This window comes from Pleurodeles waltl, chromosome 11, assembly GCF_031143425.1.
Source record: "Pleurodeles waltl isolate 20211129_DDA chromosome 11, aPleWal1.hap1.20221129, whole genome shotgun sequence".
Taxonomy (NCBI): domain Eukaryota; kingdom Metazoa; phylum Chordata; class Amphibia; order Caudata; family Salamandridae; genus Pleurodeles; species Pleurodeles waltl.
In genome coordinates this window covers 614515132-614531487 of record NC_090450.1, presented here as the reverse complement: position 1 = coordinate 614531487, position 16356 = coordinate 614515132, and the positions used below count along the sequence as shown (strand labels likewise).

At 42.9% G+C, this 16356-nt stretch overlaps 1 protein-coding gene across 1 annotated transcript in view; it reads right to left on the bottom strand.

Moving 5' to 3' along the window:
- GOLGA7 (golgin A7) overlaps positions 1 to 10652 on the bottom strand; it is a 191915-nt gene extending 181263 nt beyond the window's left edge. The window contains exon 1 of the mRNA XM_069214119.1: positions 10514 to 10652. The gene's annotated coding sequence lies outside the window, so the exon portion shown is untranslated. The remainder of the gene's footprint in view (positions 1 to 10513) is intronic.
- Positions 10653 to 16356: the final 5704 nt, after the last annotated feature.

Sequence of the window (16356 nt, the reverse complement as noted above, 5' to 3'; positions counted from 1 at the left end):
GTGCCCAAAGATTACAAGAGAGGTGAGCAATGTGCACCAGAGATTAGCAGACTTGGCAGAGAAATACGGCATAGAAATAGAGAAAACAAAGCATTTGAAAAGGAGTTACAGATTAGATTTTGAAGCTAAAGATTTTGAACACGAGATCTGCCTGAATGAAGGCACACCTTAAAGAATTGCTCCAAAGTGCTCAGACCTGGGGTGCATTAGTCAAATGGGAAGGCAGATGGGTAAAGAAAAGAGACAAGAGAAAAAGGGATTCTTTGGAGCGGACTGAAAATGCGCAGCAGGAGAAAGATCCAGTGTCCCTTGGAGCAGAAGTGACATTCTGTCATTTACAAATGAGTATCCAAAATTGAGAGAAAAACCAGTAGAATGGTATCAGCAGACAGACAGGTTTGTAAAACTTGTGAAGTGTTTGTGGGAAGACTTGAACACATTACTAGAGATAGTGGTTCCAGCTGACTTGTGGATCGAGTGTAAGAGGAGTGTAGACCGGCCAACAAGTGAGCCGGAAACAGACAAGAATACTGGTGTGCCGTTTGCAGAAGTAATGAAATTTTACTATAAGGTGATTGAGTTTCTGAAATCAAGAATATTGATTAGCAGAGGATTGACAGAACAGCTCGGAAAGCGAAGGAGTCGATACATGCATATTATGAGAGATTGTTGCAGGCATTCAAGCACTGCAGGGGTACAGAGACAATTGAGGCAAAAGACATGCTTCACTTTGTGTTCAGATTTGTGGAAGGACTGAGACCTGAAATTAGCCAGATGATTAGGAGTCACTTGATTTGCTGGCAAGCAAAGTCGATCGATGATGTGTTGCAGTATGCAAAATCCTGTAGTGATGAGATTGAGTTGAAGCAGAAAAAGTTGAAAGGGAAGGCGATGGTGATGCAGATTAAAGCAGCACAGAAGGGAGTGCAGGGGAATTTTTCGCAGCAGTTACCACAGCAGCAGCAGGGAAACTTGATGTTTCAACCCCAGATGAGAGGTAGAGGTTGTGAAGGCAATATAAATCGTGGTCCAGACTTGAATATTGTAGTGGTTCAGAATGATGTGCAGGGAATGAAGAAGCTATTGCCATGTCACATTTGCAGAGCCGTTGGACATTGGAAACGGGAGTGTCCGATGATGGTGCAGGAAGGTGTTGTTCAGCAGAGTAATGACATCAATTCATTCCAGAATGTGAGAGGACCGAGAGTGAGAGGTCCCAATCCAAATATTCAGAATGTGAATCAAGTGCAAAATGTTCAGCCCATGTAGCAGGTGTGAATGCCCCGCGCAAAAATGTTACAGCTATAGCCGATGCCACAGCAGGTTCCCATGGTACCTAGACAGCAAATTCAAATACCTCAAGCCCCGATGGAGCAGCATCAGATGATATTTTCTCAGCAGGTCAGAGGCATAACAGAAATAGGAACACAGTGCACCAATTCCCGTTACACAGTGAGAATAGAATAAATGATGAGTGGACGAGTGACAGTTCAGATGAGGAGCCATGTGTGCTTGCGACTTCACTAGAGGTAGATCAAAGAGGACCATATGTGAAGGGAAAGGTTATGGGTCAGCAGGTTTAATTTTTGGTTGACAGTAGCTACAGGCTCTACAGTGAGAAGTGCAGAAGTTCCAAATTTGCCCCTTCCAGGAAGAACAGTACAGGTTGTGGGAGTAGCGAACCAGTATTTGACAAACCCAATTACAGATCCAGTTCAAGTTGAGATAGGAAATTTTCAGGGATTGCATAAATTTGTAGTCTGCGATTCAAGTCCGGTATCCCTACTGAGAAGAGACTTGCTGTGTAAAACAAGGTCCTTGATTACTTGCTCAAATTATGGAATTGAGATTCAGATGAATAGTGATGATGAAGAAGAACAAGCCCCAGAGATGGAGTGTGAAACTACAAATGAGGAGTACCCTTTGAATGAGTTTTTCCCCGATGTACACAGTGAAAAAGCTTTATCCTGATTTGCAGGGAAAAGTAAAGAGGAAGGTGTGGGATTTGACAGGAAAAGAAATAGGTTTGATAAAGGGAGTGGAGCCAGACAAAGTTATTGTGAAGCCGAATGCAGTTTTTCCTCAACTTCCGCAGTACCACATGCCACAAGATGTCCTTATGAAAGTAGCTCAGATAATTTCAGATTTTGTAAAGCAAGGGGTTCTGAAAGAAGTATTGAGCAGTCTATGTAACTTACAAATAATGGGTTTGAAGAAGCCCAGTGGGAAGGTGCAGATTGTTCAGGATTTGAGAAAAATAAATGAGACTGTGGTCAAATGTTGTCCCGTGGTGCCAAATCCAGCTGAGATAATGTTCCAGATTCCATGTGATGCTAAGAGGTTCACTGTTATTGATTTGTCACAAGCATTCTTTTATGTGCCTCTTCATGAAGATAGCCAGTTTCTCTTTTGTTTTAAATTTCTGGATCGAGTTTATTGTTGGTGCAGAATTCCTCAAGGGTTTTCAGAGTCACCTTCCATATTTAATTAGATCTTGAAAAGAATTTGGAGTTGTTCGAACTGCCTTTCCAATGGATGTTGGTGGAGTATACTGACGACTTACTGATTGTGTCCAAGACAAGGGACGAGGGCAAGTATGATACGATTTCCCTGTTCAACCATCTAGGAACGAATGGTCACAAATGTCTCCGCTGAAATTGCAATACTGGCAGAAAGTAGTGAAATATTTGGGTCACCAGATTGAGAAGGGTTCAAGAAAGATATCCAGAGAAAGAATTACAACCATATTGCAGATAAATCCTCAGACTACACAGAGAGATGTCAGGATGTTTTTGGGAATGGTAGGCTATTGTCGCCAATGGATTCCAAATGTTTCAGTCATTTCAAGACCATTGCAGAAGCTGACTCATAAGGAAGTCACTGATCCCATATTATTAGGCCAGGATGAAATGAAAGTGTTCACTGAATTAAGAGGGTTTGTGCAGGGCTCCAGCGCTGGGTATGGCTGATTACACAAAACCTTTCACAAAGTTTTTGTCATGAGCGTGATGCATGTTCTTTGTCTGTCCTGACACAGGTCCATGGAGGTGTAAACTGACCTGTAGCATACGTTCAACTTCAGACCCAGTTGCAGCAGCCTTACCGGGTTGTTTGCGCACAGTTGCAGAAGTTGGTCAGAGCCTTACACAGTGTGAAGGTATTGTGCTGGGACATCCCCTGACTGTAATGGCCCCCCACTCTTGAGATTCTACTTACAAGTACAAAAACCCGATATTTGACTAGTGCAAGGTTGATTAGATATGAAACGGGTATTCTAGGGTCACCAAATGTATCATTGACAAGATGTACAATGCTGAACCCGGCAACCTTACTTCTGAGTGAAAATGCTGAAATTGAAAATGAGGAAGATGTTGAACATGATTGTCTTGAAGTAACTGTTTTGTGCACAAAACCGAGACCTGACATTAGAGATACCAGATTGGAAGAAAATGGCCAAATTATCTTTGTTGATGGTTCTTGTCTGTGAGGCAATACAGGGACACTGAGAGCAGGATATGCTGTTTGCACAGTTACTGGTACCCTGGAAGCTTCTTGGTTTCGAGGAGTGCATTCTGCTCAGGTGGCGGAATTGGTAGCCCTTATAGAGCGCGCCATGTTTCTGCTCAGCTGAAAGTTACAATCTATACGGATAGCCAGTATGTATTTGGAATAGTCCATGATTTTGGCCAGTTGTGGTCACAGAGAGGTTTCCTGCCCCCTTCTGGTTCACTAGTAAGAAATTGTGACAGAATTAAAGAACTGTCACATGCTATTCAAATGCCTGAAGAGATTGCCGTGGTAAAATGGATTGCACATCTGAAGTATCAGGACTATGTGTCATTGGGAAATGGATATGCGGATCAAGTCGCAATGTTTTGTGCACTGAACTGTATATGGTTCAAGGACAGGTGGGAATTGTTACCTGAAGAAGATGAAACTTGTACAGGCTATGCATTGGAAATAATTGACACTTTGGAAGAATTAAAAACGTTGCAGAATAATGTTGACAGGGAGGAGAAACGTTCATGGAGCAATATTAAATGTGTGCAAAGACAAGATGAATTGTGGGTTTCTGAGGAGGGTCAGTTGGTTTTGCCAAATAGTCTGTTGTCTCAAATGGCAAACTGGATTGAAGCTTACCCTACACGAAGAAATGATAGTCTCACAGTAGCGAAACCACTGCTTAGGGAACTGATACCACGTTTCGGGTTTCCGATCTCTTTAGAATCAGATAGGGGAAGTCACTTCAACAATGAAGTCATTAAATTACTGTGTGCAGAATTGAAAATCGAGCAGATGTTGCACTGTAGTTACCGCCCTGAAGCATCAGGACTAGTGGAACAGGTGAATGGTACACTGAAGTCAAGAGTTGCAAAGATGTGTTCGTCGTTGAATTTGAAATGGCCTGACGCATTGCCTTTAGTGTTGATGTCAATGAGAAAAACATCTGACAGAAAGACAGAATTGTTGCCGCATGAGATCCTACTGGGCAGAGCAATGAGGTTGCCAGCTGTGCCTGCAAATGCACTTGTCAACATTACAGATGATATTGTGTTGGATTACTGCAAAGGTCTGGCTGCTGTGGTTCGCTCTTTTTCTCAGCAGGAGGAAGCCACCACACTTTCATTGATCCATGACCCAAGGCACAACCTGAGAGCTGGGGACTGGGTTGTGATATGAAAGCACGTGAGAAAGACGTGTTTGGAGCCTCGTTGGAAGGGACCTTACCAGGTAATTTTGACAACTACCACAGCTGTGAAGTGTGTTGGAATTCTGAACTGAATTCATGCGAGCCATACGAAGAAAGTGGAATGTCCACTAGATCATGTAGAAACGTTGTTGAGAGAACCAACAATAGTGAGCCAAGTCTCAGGACCAGAAGGAGAACAATGGGGAACTGAGACCAGATTTGAGCCCGTTGAGGATGGTTCAGTCACTCCTGTGAGAGATGAGGAAGGAGATCTCCAGGAGGGCGACGGAGAGCCTATCTCAACTGAGGCAGCAGGATAGCGTAGTCAGAGGAGGGCTTTCCCAGAAGAAGATGATCTTGAGAGGCCAACAGAGCAATTGTCAGACCCAGAAGGGGAAGGAGTTGAGGTGGATCAAAGACAATGTGATCGGACTCCTCCTAAACCGGTTGCAGGTCCAGCAAGAGAAAAACACCACAGAACAAGGAGAAGGTTCAAGTTCGACTCTGAAGAGAACACTGACAAACGGTCCACTGAAAGGAGATAAGTGGGCGGAGTCACAAGTGGAGAAAGGTAAAGAGTTGGTTGTTGAACCAACAATCGAAGGGGTTAGAGATACCACAGGAAGAGAAGACGTAAGTGAAGAAGAGCTGAATGATGATCGAAAACTGAAGAGAAACAGAATAGCAAGTCGAAGATACACAGGTCCTGAATGGGCGTATGCAACTACGAATGAATAGCAGCAAGAATTTGTGTCTTTTTGTTTTTCTAGAGAAGTTCTGGTTCAGTATTTTGGCATGTGAAGTAAGCTACTGAACTGAACTGAATTGTTGAAACAATCTGAGAGAAATATTTGAAAAAAAATAGACTGTTGAAAGTAACTGGAAGAGACACTGATAATCTGATTTGACTTTTGAAACCTGACTTTGACAAAGCTGCTAACTGGTTTTGACAAGGGATCCTGGAAGTGAAACTGAACTGCTTAAAGAAGAGTTGCCTATTTTTTATTTTTGCTGGAAGTCTTGACCTAAATTTCTTCTGCTTTCTGATTCTTTACAGATCATGAGTAACATTAGTCAACAAGGTAGAGATGCTAAGCGCTGTAAATATATGAGCATAGGTTTGGCGATTAGGTGTGGAATATTGTTTGTGGTGTTGATTGTGGGTTTGTCTGTTTTTGATAAGAGAGAAGCCAACTATACTTCTGCTTTTGGGACAACTACTGCACTAAAAGCATTAGAGAAGTTTAGGTTTGATGAGAAATATTTGCATGAGGATACTAATGTGCAGGGAGAACTTTCTTCTAATGTTTTCTATCGCTTATTGAGTGAATATGTTGAGACAATGGATGCGAAGAATTGCTTTGTGTGTACGCAGATTAGATCACACAGATAACAGGAGAAAAGCATTAAAAGAGAAATTAGAAAAAGGCTTAGAGAAAAAGACTCACAAGAATGATTATGCTTATAGTGCAATTAAAAAGCAAGGGAAATTAGCCTTAGATGCACAACATGTAGGGAAACTTTGTATATATAGGCCTAAATCGCGCACTGACACTTTCTTTGTGGGAACAAGAGAATGTAGGCATGTATTTCTGTTTCAGAGTAAAGGAACATTTATGTTGAAAGGACAGGCCCCTGCTATTCCAGGGATTTACTACATCTGTGCACTTAATGCGTTTTATAATCTTCAAAGAAGATGGTATGGGAAATGTTATTTAGGGATGGTTTTCCCCAAAGATTTACCAAATGGAGGATTTGAAAAAGTTCCCGAAAGTGACTGAATTACATCAAAAGAGACAGAGGAGGGAGTCCTCTTCTGCTATATTGGGAGATATATTTGGAGCAGTGATTCCCTCAGTGGGAGTCATTCTGAATTTGATAAAGATTTGAAGGTTGTCTTCTATTGTGGATGGCATGCTGACAATTTTCTGAGGAGCCACACTCCTGATAGATACTGAATTAGCTGCTGATAGAGCTATGACTCTTTAAAATTGTCTTGCTTTAGACATTCTTTTAGCGAAACAGAGAAGAGTATGTAGAATTATTAATTCTAGGCATTGTTGTTTGTATATACCTGATAATAGTAAAGCGATAAGAGACTTAGGGCCAGATGCAGGAAACACTTTGCGAGTCGCAAACGGCAAAATCTGCCGTTTGCGACTCGCAAATGCGTGTTTCCAATGCAGAAATGCATTTTGCGAGTCGGGACCGACTCGCAAAATGCATTTCAGAATCGCAAATAGGAAGGGGTGTATCCTTCCTATTTGCGATTCGTAGTGGTATGCAATACCATTTGCGACCGCATATGCGGTCGCAAATGGTGTCGCAGTTACCATCCACTTGAAGTGGATGGTAACCCACTCGCAAATTGGAAGGGGTCCCCATGGGACCCCTTCCCCTTTGTGAATGGACCCAAAACTATTTTTTAAGGACAGGTAGTGGTCCAAAGGACCACTACCTGCCCTGAAAAAATACCGAAACTAAAGGTTTCGTTTTTTTTTTTTTAAGTGCAGCTCGTTTTCCTTTAAGGAAAACGGGCTACACTTGGAAAAAAAAAAAAACTGCTTTATTTAAAAGCAGTCACGAACATGGAGGTCTGCTGACTACAGCAGGCCTCCATGTTTGCGAGTGCCTATAGTCAGTATGGGGCCTCAATTTGCGACCCACCTCATTAATATTAATGAGGTGGGTCTCTGCGACCCCATACCGACTCGCAGACGGTGTCTGAGACACCGTTCTGCATTGCAAATTGCGACTTGCAATTTGCGAGTCGGAAGGACTCGCAAATTGCAAGTCGCAATTTGCAATTTTCCTACATCTGGCCCTTACTTACTAATCTGACTAATGCAAGTGCTGATTTGAATGAACTGAAAGAACCAGGTGTTTGGGAAAAGGTTGGCATGGGGTTTGTTTCAGTGGGAAATTAATTGTTGTGGTTTTCTATTGGGGATATGAGGATTGTGTAAATTATGCATAAGGATTCAAATGAAAAGGTCAAAGAATAATCAGAGGAGGGAAGAAAAAAGGGAATATTTGTACAGAGAAAATTCAAAGGGGAAACAAAAATATGAAGGGGTTGAATTGTCAGAATTTTAGCTGGTGCAAAAGTTTGTGAGTAATAGTGTGATGACACATTTAGTCATCAGAGGAGGGATTGCTAGTTCAGATGTTTTTTAATACAAATTATGAATGAGTGTTTATGTATTTTGAATAATAAGTTTATGTAGAAAATAAAATAACGTAGAAAAATAATGCACGCATTTGAAAATGTGATCACGAAGAGACGCCACCAATTTTAACGAACTATGCTAATCAATGATTTAATAATATGAAATGTTGAATAGGATTGACTAATGCAGTAATATGTCATATTAAGGGTTATGAATTAAGATTTAGCTTTATTAACTGTAGGCTTAACTTAGCGAGTATCTTGACCTATTTGCCAGGCCTCATGTAAAAGCTGTATTATTTAGCGTTTGACAAAATAGTTGACCAAGAAAGTTAAACTGCGAATGTCTATTGTATTTTTTAAATGTGCTCATAACAGAAGCTTCTCATGTGAACCGACTGCTAGGAGATGATATTCTTGCTAATGCAACATTTTATGTGTAATGTGTGTGAGACCAACTTTCCCAGGACAAGAACAATGGAGATACTGACTAGAGTAGAAGCTGCAACAATATTGTTACCTGACAAGCCGGATGATGAGGACATCGCATGACAAACCAATCAACGATATGTGAACGGAGTAATATTAGAATTCAAAGATTTGGGAATTTAGTTTTATTGGACAGAGTGCGAACATACGATAAACTGACCAATAGGGATTTGGGGGATAGTTTAGGTAACTTTGACTTAACGATACTGCACAGAGAGAAGATAGCCCATTGCCCATTTTCTTCCTGACTGAGAGGTTACTACTTTCCTAACTTTAATGCTTAAAGACTTTGCCTTTCCTAAATTCTCATGCTGAAGCCTGATTCCTTGCTGATCGACTGGTGTCCTGAGGATGAAGGCGGATTCTGCTTTGCTGATCCACACCGAGGATAGGTATATCCAGATTGTGATTATTATACATATTTGTTTTTTCTTTCTATGTACCAACTGCGCTGTTTTGATAGAGTTAGATTTTTTTCCTAAAGTGTGTTACTAAATTGTTTTGCATGAAGACCAACATGCTGATGATAATCTGATATTAGTTAAGGATTCTCACTAATCGAATTATGATATCAGGGACGAACGCTTGATGAATTTCTCTGCTAAACCTCATGTATGTCATCACATTGACGCAACTGACTTTGCTATTGATTTGCACCATAACTTTAGAATGTGTTGTAGTTCAAGCCTTGATTTTGTTATGTTTCTTCCACAGCTTTGGACAGTCAGTGATGTTTCTGTATGTGTTTCATCTGATTGAGATTAATTTACATTACCTTAACATTGTTAATATAGGGAAATAAATATTCTAAATGTTACCAAAGGTGTGGTTATTCATGACTGAAAGGTCATTGTGCGTGACAATTACCGACTCTGTTGATTATTGATGTTGTAGATTACTAATGATCATTGATTATTGAGTAGGTACTGGATCTATGGTAAGAACATCTTAATTGTGAGTCAAAAGGTTCATCAACCTATTTGCGTACCCTTGTAAGTTTACTTATTAAGGTCAGACGCACTAACAAGGAACACGTACAAACATTCTCTTAGGATGTTCGCACAAGGGCTGGGCTAGTGCAGAGATGTAGAACTTTACACTAGTCGGCCTCTACCCCAATGACAAAGGTAAAATACTTTTGGTTGAAGCTACTGATTTACAAAACACTATTTGTTGCACGATAAACCCATGACAGGGACTACAGTCCATGGTTCATCTAGTAGGAGCATGCTCATGGCGCCACCATTCATGTTCAGGACTACAGACATGTCAAAGGCAGGCTAGGCCCTCAGATACACACTAGATTAGCACAGGAATAGGTTCAAAAATCAGAATACCAAATACTCAGAGTTGGGCACTCTAGGCAGGGGAACACCACTGTATACCATCAAGGGCACAGTCCCATCCAATCTCTATCATCCACTTAAATGGGTGCATTGGGCGCCCCACGTGGGGGTAGTTGGCCCTTTACTGATGATACAATAAAACATGTTATCTCAAATTCAAACGTTTCTTTCTACAATTTTAGATACTCAAACTGCATGCTATCTCAAAAAGCCTACTCCTTTTAAATGTATATACTTAGTAACCTTCATGAAAATGTGGCCTTGACTTAAAACTATTGTTTCCTTCTTCTTTCTCACTACCTTTTACACCCCATCCTCTGCATGCCTTCCTCTCTACGTGTGAAGCCTATGCTAAGTTGCATGCCTGCTTGTCTTACTATTATTGTATTTCTACAATTGTCTACAGCCTCTTTTAAACCATATCAATCAACAATTAACTAATCTTCTGTAACGCATCTACACATCAATTATTTGCATCGACCTGCACACCGAACTTCAATTAATCACACGTCTCTTCTAGGCTACGAAGTGTAGTGTAAAAGCAAAACCTGTTTGAGCAACTGGATGTCCGCCTCTACACAACGTGCCCAGAGACAACATTACACAGATCACCTTTTCTTCCTTCTATATGTCCTCTTTTTGTTTCGTTTAACCAATATTTTTCACATACCGCCTAAGCAGCGTTGGTCATTACTATCATACCTCCCTCCTTCCGATACACAACTTATTTCTCGGCGACTTTTCCTCCTCACTTCCCCTTCTTCATACACACATCATCCAGCCTTATAAGAGGCGTAAATTATGGCCACAGACCCCCACCTTTGCTCTGCGAAAGCACCAGACCCGGAGAACGAAATGGTAAACAATCCCTGGGCTCTGCCCTGGAGTCACTCCACTAGCAACTGCTGCGATAGTATCGTCTTACGGCCGCCGTAAGATAGGAGGATAGACAGGAAAGAACGAACAGGAAGCGAGACTCAGCCTCGTCCGACAGCACCGCCATCGAAATGAAGGAAGGACAAGAATATCAAATCGTCGGCCGTCTTGAAACGGCAACGAAGCCAATGTAAACGGACAGGATGTTTTCGGGGACGATATGAGGAACGAGGGAAACTTGGGCGGCCATGTTTCATTGGCAGAGCAATACCTGATCTGACTCAGAATAGTGAAAAAGAATACATGAAATCACTAGAAAAAGTCCAGCCTTTAATGAGTGCAGAAAATATGACTTACATAAATTTTGTGTGAAGTGAACGATACTGTTTTTTTTACGAACGCATCGAACGTGCTTTATTTGAAAAAATTAAAGCTACGTTCAATTCATTATTCTATGGGCCCATTATGCCAAATGAATAACTACATAGCGATGACGGGCACGGCCTCGGGAGTAGGGTGACCTGCAATGCAAAGTTAAAACTAGGTCAAGCTAATTATGCGACATAATGCAGCACATTTTTGCGATGGTTTTACTTCATTATTTGGTCATTTTCAAACTTGTTAACATTGTCTGGGCATTGTTGGACCTCATTACTACCAGTTTAACACCCAAATATAGCAATATAACAACAAAAATGTAACTTTGCACACCCTAGTCAAAAAGGAAGATCTTCCTGGAGTCATTCTGAAGTCATCTGATGAATTCACCAGTTAATTGCAGGAATAGCCCAGGTGAAGTTGATAACGCGTCTCAATCTAGATAATTTACTCACTCTGGGACTCGTTTTAGGCCGATGAATCTTTTGACCCTGATTGAAGACACCTTAAGACGAGATAACTAATAAACATGTCAATAAGTCAATAAAGTCATCAATAGTCACCATAACAAATCCATTCGCTTAATCAATAACATTAATAGGTCTCGGAAACCACCATGACCTTTCAGTCATGAATAACCACACCAATTTAGTACGATTTATGATGTTTATTCCCTATTGATTACAATTCTACTAGTAAGTTTATTAGTCTCAAAACCATGAAACACATCAGCATTGTCATAATGTGGCAACTCGAATAAGATTTCATCAAAGCAAAGATCACATAACACAACGTCAACATAGGTTAACCTTAGCAGAGTATCCTTAGCGCATTATTCAACAAAGCATTGATTCAGTCATTTGTCTATTTGCGTCTGTTGTGCACCGAGGGACGTGCACAGTTGAATCTGATATGTTTACGGGGCCCAAACGGATCGGAAATAAATGATACACATCAACACAGCTCTGGTGCACTCACTGCCTGTTGGCGCCAAGCCAACCGGCAACTTTATTTCCTATGAGTCCTGACGTCAGGACTCTACCATCTTGCTCTTACCTCACAGGGTTACCGCTATTATATTCATAGCGGTATTTGTCACACCCCCAAACTACTGGTATGCCCCAGTGCAAAACATAACATTCCTCCTCAACTTAAAAATGAATAAAAACAAACATAATACCTGAAAACATGAATATCAACCATAAACAACAAGTTTCTTATTTTTTTGTTGTTTGATTTTCGACCACCTAATAACTTATCATGTAGAAACAAACACGTGATATGTAAGACGGCAATTATTTCACCTATAATACAGTTCAGCTATGAACACACGTAGTCTTTGAGTCTCATGGGTGTAGTGATGCGAGATCGCAAATTATATCGGTCCCCACCTCTTTTCAGGGTGACATCAGGCACCACAATTTCAGGTAACTTGTCGGCCTCTCTCACACCGGCCTCTTGGTTCACCTCACCAGTTCCGGCTGTTTCCGCACCCTTGCGAGCTTCTGAGCTGCATTGAGTACCCACTGGGGGACAGATCTCTCCGTGCAAGTCGGTTATCAAATCTTCTTCCGGCTCTTCCATGATATTCTCAGTCAAACTCTTTTCTTCGGGTGCCTTCTCATCACAGTGATACTGCTTGAACCATGAAATGTTCCGTTTAACAGTCTCCTCGTTTCTCTTGACAGTCACTAAAGACCACCGAGAATTGATATCCTTGCAGTTGTAAGATCCATTTCTCTATTCTTGGGGCGGCTGAGAGGCTGTCTTGTTGAATAATGGTATGAGGGGTTTGTGATCATTGTAGACAAGGAATGGATGACCATAGAGATATAAGTGATAATGGTGACATCCCCAATCTACTGCTAACGCCTCTTTTTCGATTTGGGAATATCTTTGTTCAGTCATGGTCAACGCTCTACTGGCATACGCCACTGGTGCCCACTCACCGTCCTTCCCTCTTTGGGACAACACAGCCCCCAGACCAACTGGGCTTGCATCTACTGACAGTTCCATGTCTCCTGTCGGGTCAAAGTACACTAACGTGGTCTCTGAGGAGAGTGCTTGTTTTGTTGCCTGAAAGGCTGCCTCCTGTGTTTGACTCCATTCCCATGGGGTATTGGCCTTCGTGAGTTCTCTCAGCGGGGCTGTGAGAGAGGTGAGGTTTGGGATGAACCTCCCACAGTAAGTCACCATTCCCAGAAAGCTTCGAACACCAGTGACTGAGGTGGGGGCGGGCGCAGAACCTCTATCCGCCACTTTCTCTGGGTCAGGTCGGACACCCCGTTCTGAAAAACGGTAGCCAAAAAATGCAATGTCCTGTCTCAAAACCTCACACTTTTCTCTGTGTAGAGTTAACCCATTCGCGTGTAGCCGTTGGAAGGCAGCCCGGAGTCTTTTTAGAAGTGTCTCTATCATGGGGGCATGCACCAGAATATCATCACTTACGTTGATCACTCCTTCTAGTCCAGCTAGTACCCCACGTATGGTGTCCTGAAACACTTCTGCCGCGCTGGCAATCCCGAAGCTTAGGCGTTTGTATCGCCTCAGCCCTACGTGTGTAGAGAACGTTGTTATTGCTCGAGATTCCGGGGCTAGCATGAGCTGATGATATCCTGCCCGCAGGTCCATTTTAGAAAACCATTTCGAGCCACTGACCTCAGCTACAATGTCATCTACTGTGGGCGTGAGGTGGCGTTCTCTCCGGATGGCCACATTGGGAAGGCGCATGTCCACGCATATGCGCACCTCTCCTGGCTGTTTTGGTTTCTTGGTAACCACAATGGGTGACACCGAGGGTGTGGGCCCTTCCACTTTTTCGATGATGTCAGCTTCCTCCAATTTCCGTAGTTCAGCCTCCACCTGCGGTCAAAGGTGAAACGCTATCCGTCTATCTTAAAGGGCCACTGGCTCTATAGATTTGTCAATGTGCAGTCTCACTTGCCAGTCTTTCAGACAGCCAATTCCTCTGAACAGATCAGTGTATTCTTCCTGCAGGTTGTCCAGCGTTCCTAGGTGTATGCTGAATGCAAAAGTCACCAACTTTAACTCTTCCGCTGTGCGCCCGCTGAGTAGCATTCCCGTCCCTATTTTGGCGACGTATACTTTAGCTTGCACTGTGGCCTCTTCGTGACTGATATCCGTCAGAAACACTCCTGCCAATGGGAGTGGCGTGGTTGACCCAAAAGCGAATACTTGCACGGCTGTGCGGCGAAGTGGGGATGGTTGTTGCAATTGATTAAATACTCTTTGAGCTAGAATGTTAATTGAGGCCCCCGTGTCGATCAGCGCAGTCACTTGGTGGCCTGCTACTTTTACTTTGCATTTCGGGATCTTTTTTCCTGTCCGACTGCCTGGTTCTGTGGCGTGTATTACATATTCTGTCCCATCCGGTTCATCATCGTCATCCATGTCCGGAATTACGTCCGGTTGTTGAATGGTTTTTGCCGCATGACTCATTCTCTGTGTCTCTGTCTTAGGCCTTGTTGTAGAACGACATACTTTCGCAAAGTGATTTAGTTTTTGACAGTTCGTGCATTGTTTTCCTAGTGCAGGGCATTTGCCTTGATGTGGGAAGATCCCTCCACACATATAGCATTTTCTATGGTTGTTTGCCGATCTTGTTTTGTCTTTTCTTTTTGTTGTAGTGCCTGAGTTAATGGTGTTTACCGGCTCTGTTTTGATAGCTTGCGTGAGTGCCAACTCCATGTGTGCCGCTCTCCTTTTGGATAGTTCTTTTGATCTGCCCATCGTTAACATGTCAGCCATCGCCATGCCAGGGATTTGTAGAATGTGCTCCCTCAGTTTTGGAGAGTAACATCCTTGAATAAATTGGGCTCTTATTTCATCCTCAGGATCTTGCAGTGTGCACGTGCTGGCCAGTTCCCTTAGTCTTGCATAATAAGTGTCTACCAATTCCTCGGGTTGTTGTCTGGCTTGACGGAGGAGAAAACCCTTCGTAATCTGGTTTTGCCATGGGTTCAAAATATGCTGTGATTGCCCTTTTTAGAGTTCGGTAATTGACTGGGGGTCCCTCTTCCACTACTGTTTTGCTAATTCTGTGTATCATTGCTCCCCCCATGTGCAGGAGCATCAGTCTTTGTCTATCTGGGTCTAGCGCCATTGCTGAAAAATAGTTCTCGAGGCGCTCCACCCATGATTTCCACTTTGCCGGTTGAGCTGATGGAGGCCATTCCATTACAAAAGGCTCTAATGCTGGGAATGTGGCCATGATACTGTATTTCCGTTTGTTCCTTTACTTTATTGTTCTTGACTTCTTAAATATATATTTTTTGCTTTAAAAAAAAAAATTTAGGGACTTGCTGGTTGTATGGATTGTGTCAGGTACTGTGCTTTGGTGGTGTTCCTGCTCTCTTATTGCCTCATTCAGGCCAAGACCAGTAGTGTCTGTGACTGGGATGCACTCTCTGAGGGCGGGGCAAAATACTTTCTGCACGCGTCTATTGGGCTCCCTTTTACTACAGGAGCACACTGCCGTAGGACTAGTGTTGTGCAGCCTGCTTCCCTTCTGAACTCCCCTTCGTGGCGACCAGTCACACCCCTCTGAGCTCACCATGTCGAGCGCCGCCGCGCTCGTGGTGCCGGTAACTTTCTCTTTTTGTTTCTTGGTCGGAGTGCGGGCGCCACGTGTATTCAGTAGCTCCTCCTCCGTTTTCCGACCAGCCGGTGCTGCTGCTGCTGTATAATTGGGGCTGTGAGGTGCTTTACGGGGCCGCAACCTCACGCCGCCCATCTGCTCACTAGCGACGGATCCGCGCTCGTTGCTTGCGTTGGTTCCGCACAGCCGACGCAGCTCCGTTTTTGAAGCTGCAAAACCACGGAGAGGAGACAGTGAGTTCTCCGCTCTCGTCGCCAGTTTGTTGTGCACCGAGGGACGTGCGCAGTTGAATCTGGTATGTTTACGGGGCCCAAACGGATCGGAAATAAATGATATCCATCCACACAGCTCTAGTGCACTCACTGCCTGTTGGCGCAAAGCCAACCGGCAACTTTATTTCCTACGAGTCCTGACGTCAGGACTCTACCATCTCGCTCTTACCTCACAGGGTTACCGCTATTATATTCATAGCGGTATTTGTCACCCCCCGAACTACTGGTATGCCCCAGTGCAAAACATAACAGCGTCCGTTTAGTGAACCCCTTAACTAACCTCGAATTAGCATTGGCATGTTGGGCTTCATGCAAAACAATTTAGTGAACCCCTTAACTAACCTCGAATTAGCATTGGCATGTTGGGCTTCATGCAAAACAATTTAGCAACACGAACTTAGAAAACATCTAACTATGGTCTGTGTCAAAAGAAGCAGTTGGTACCTGGAAAGGAAAGGCAAACAGACAATTACAATTTCATCATCATATAGTTTCCCTCCGTAATGGTTCAGCATACA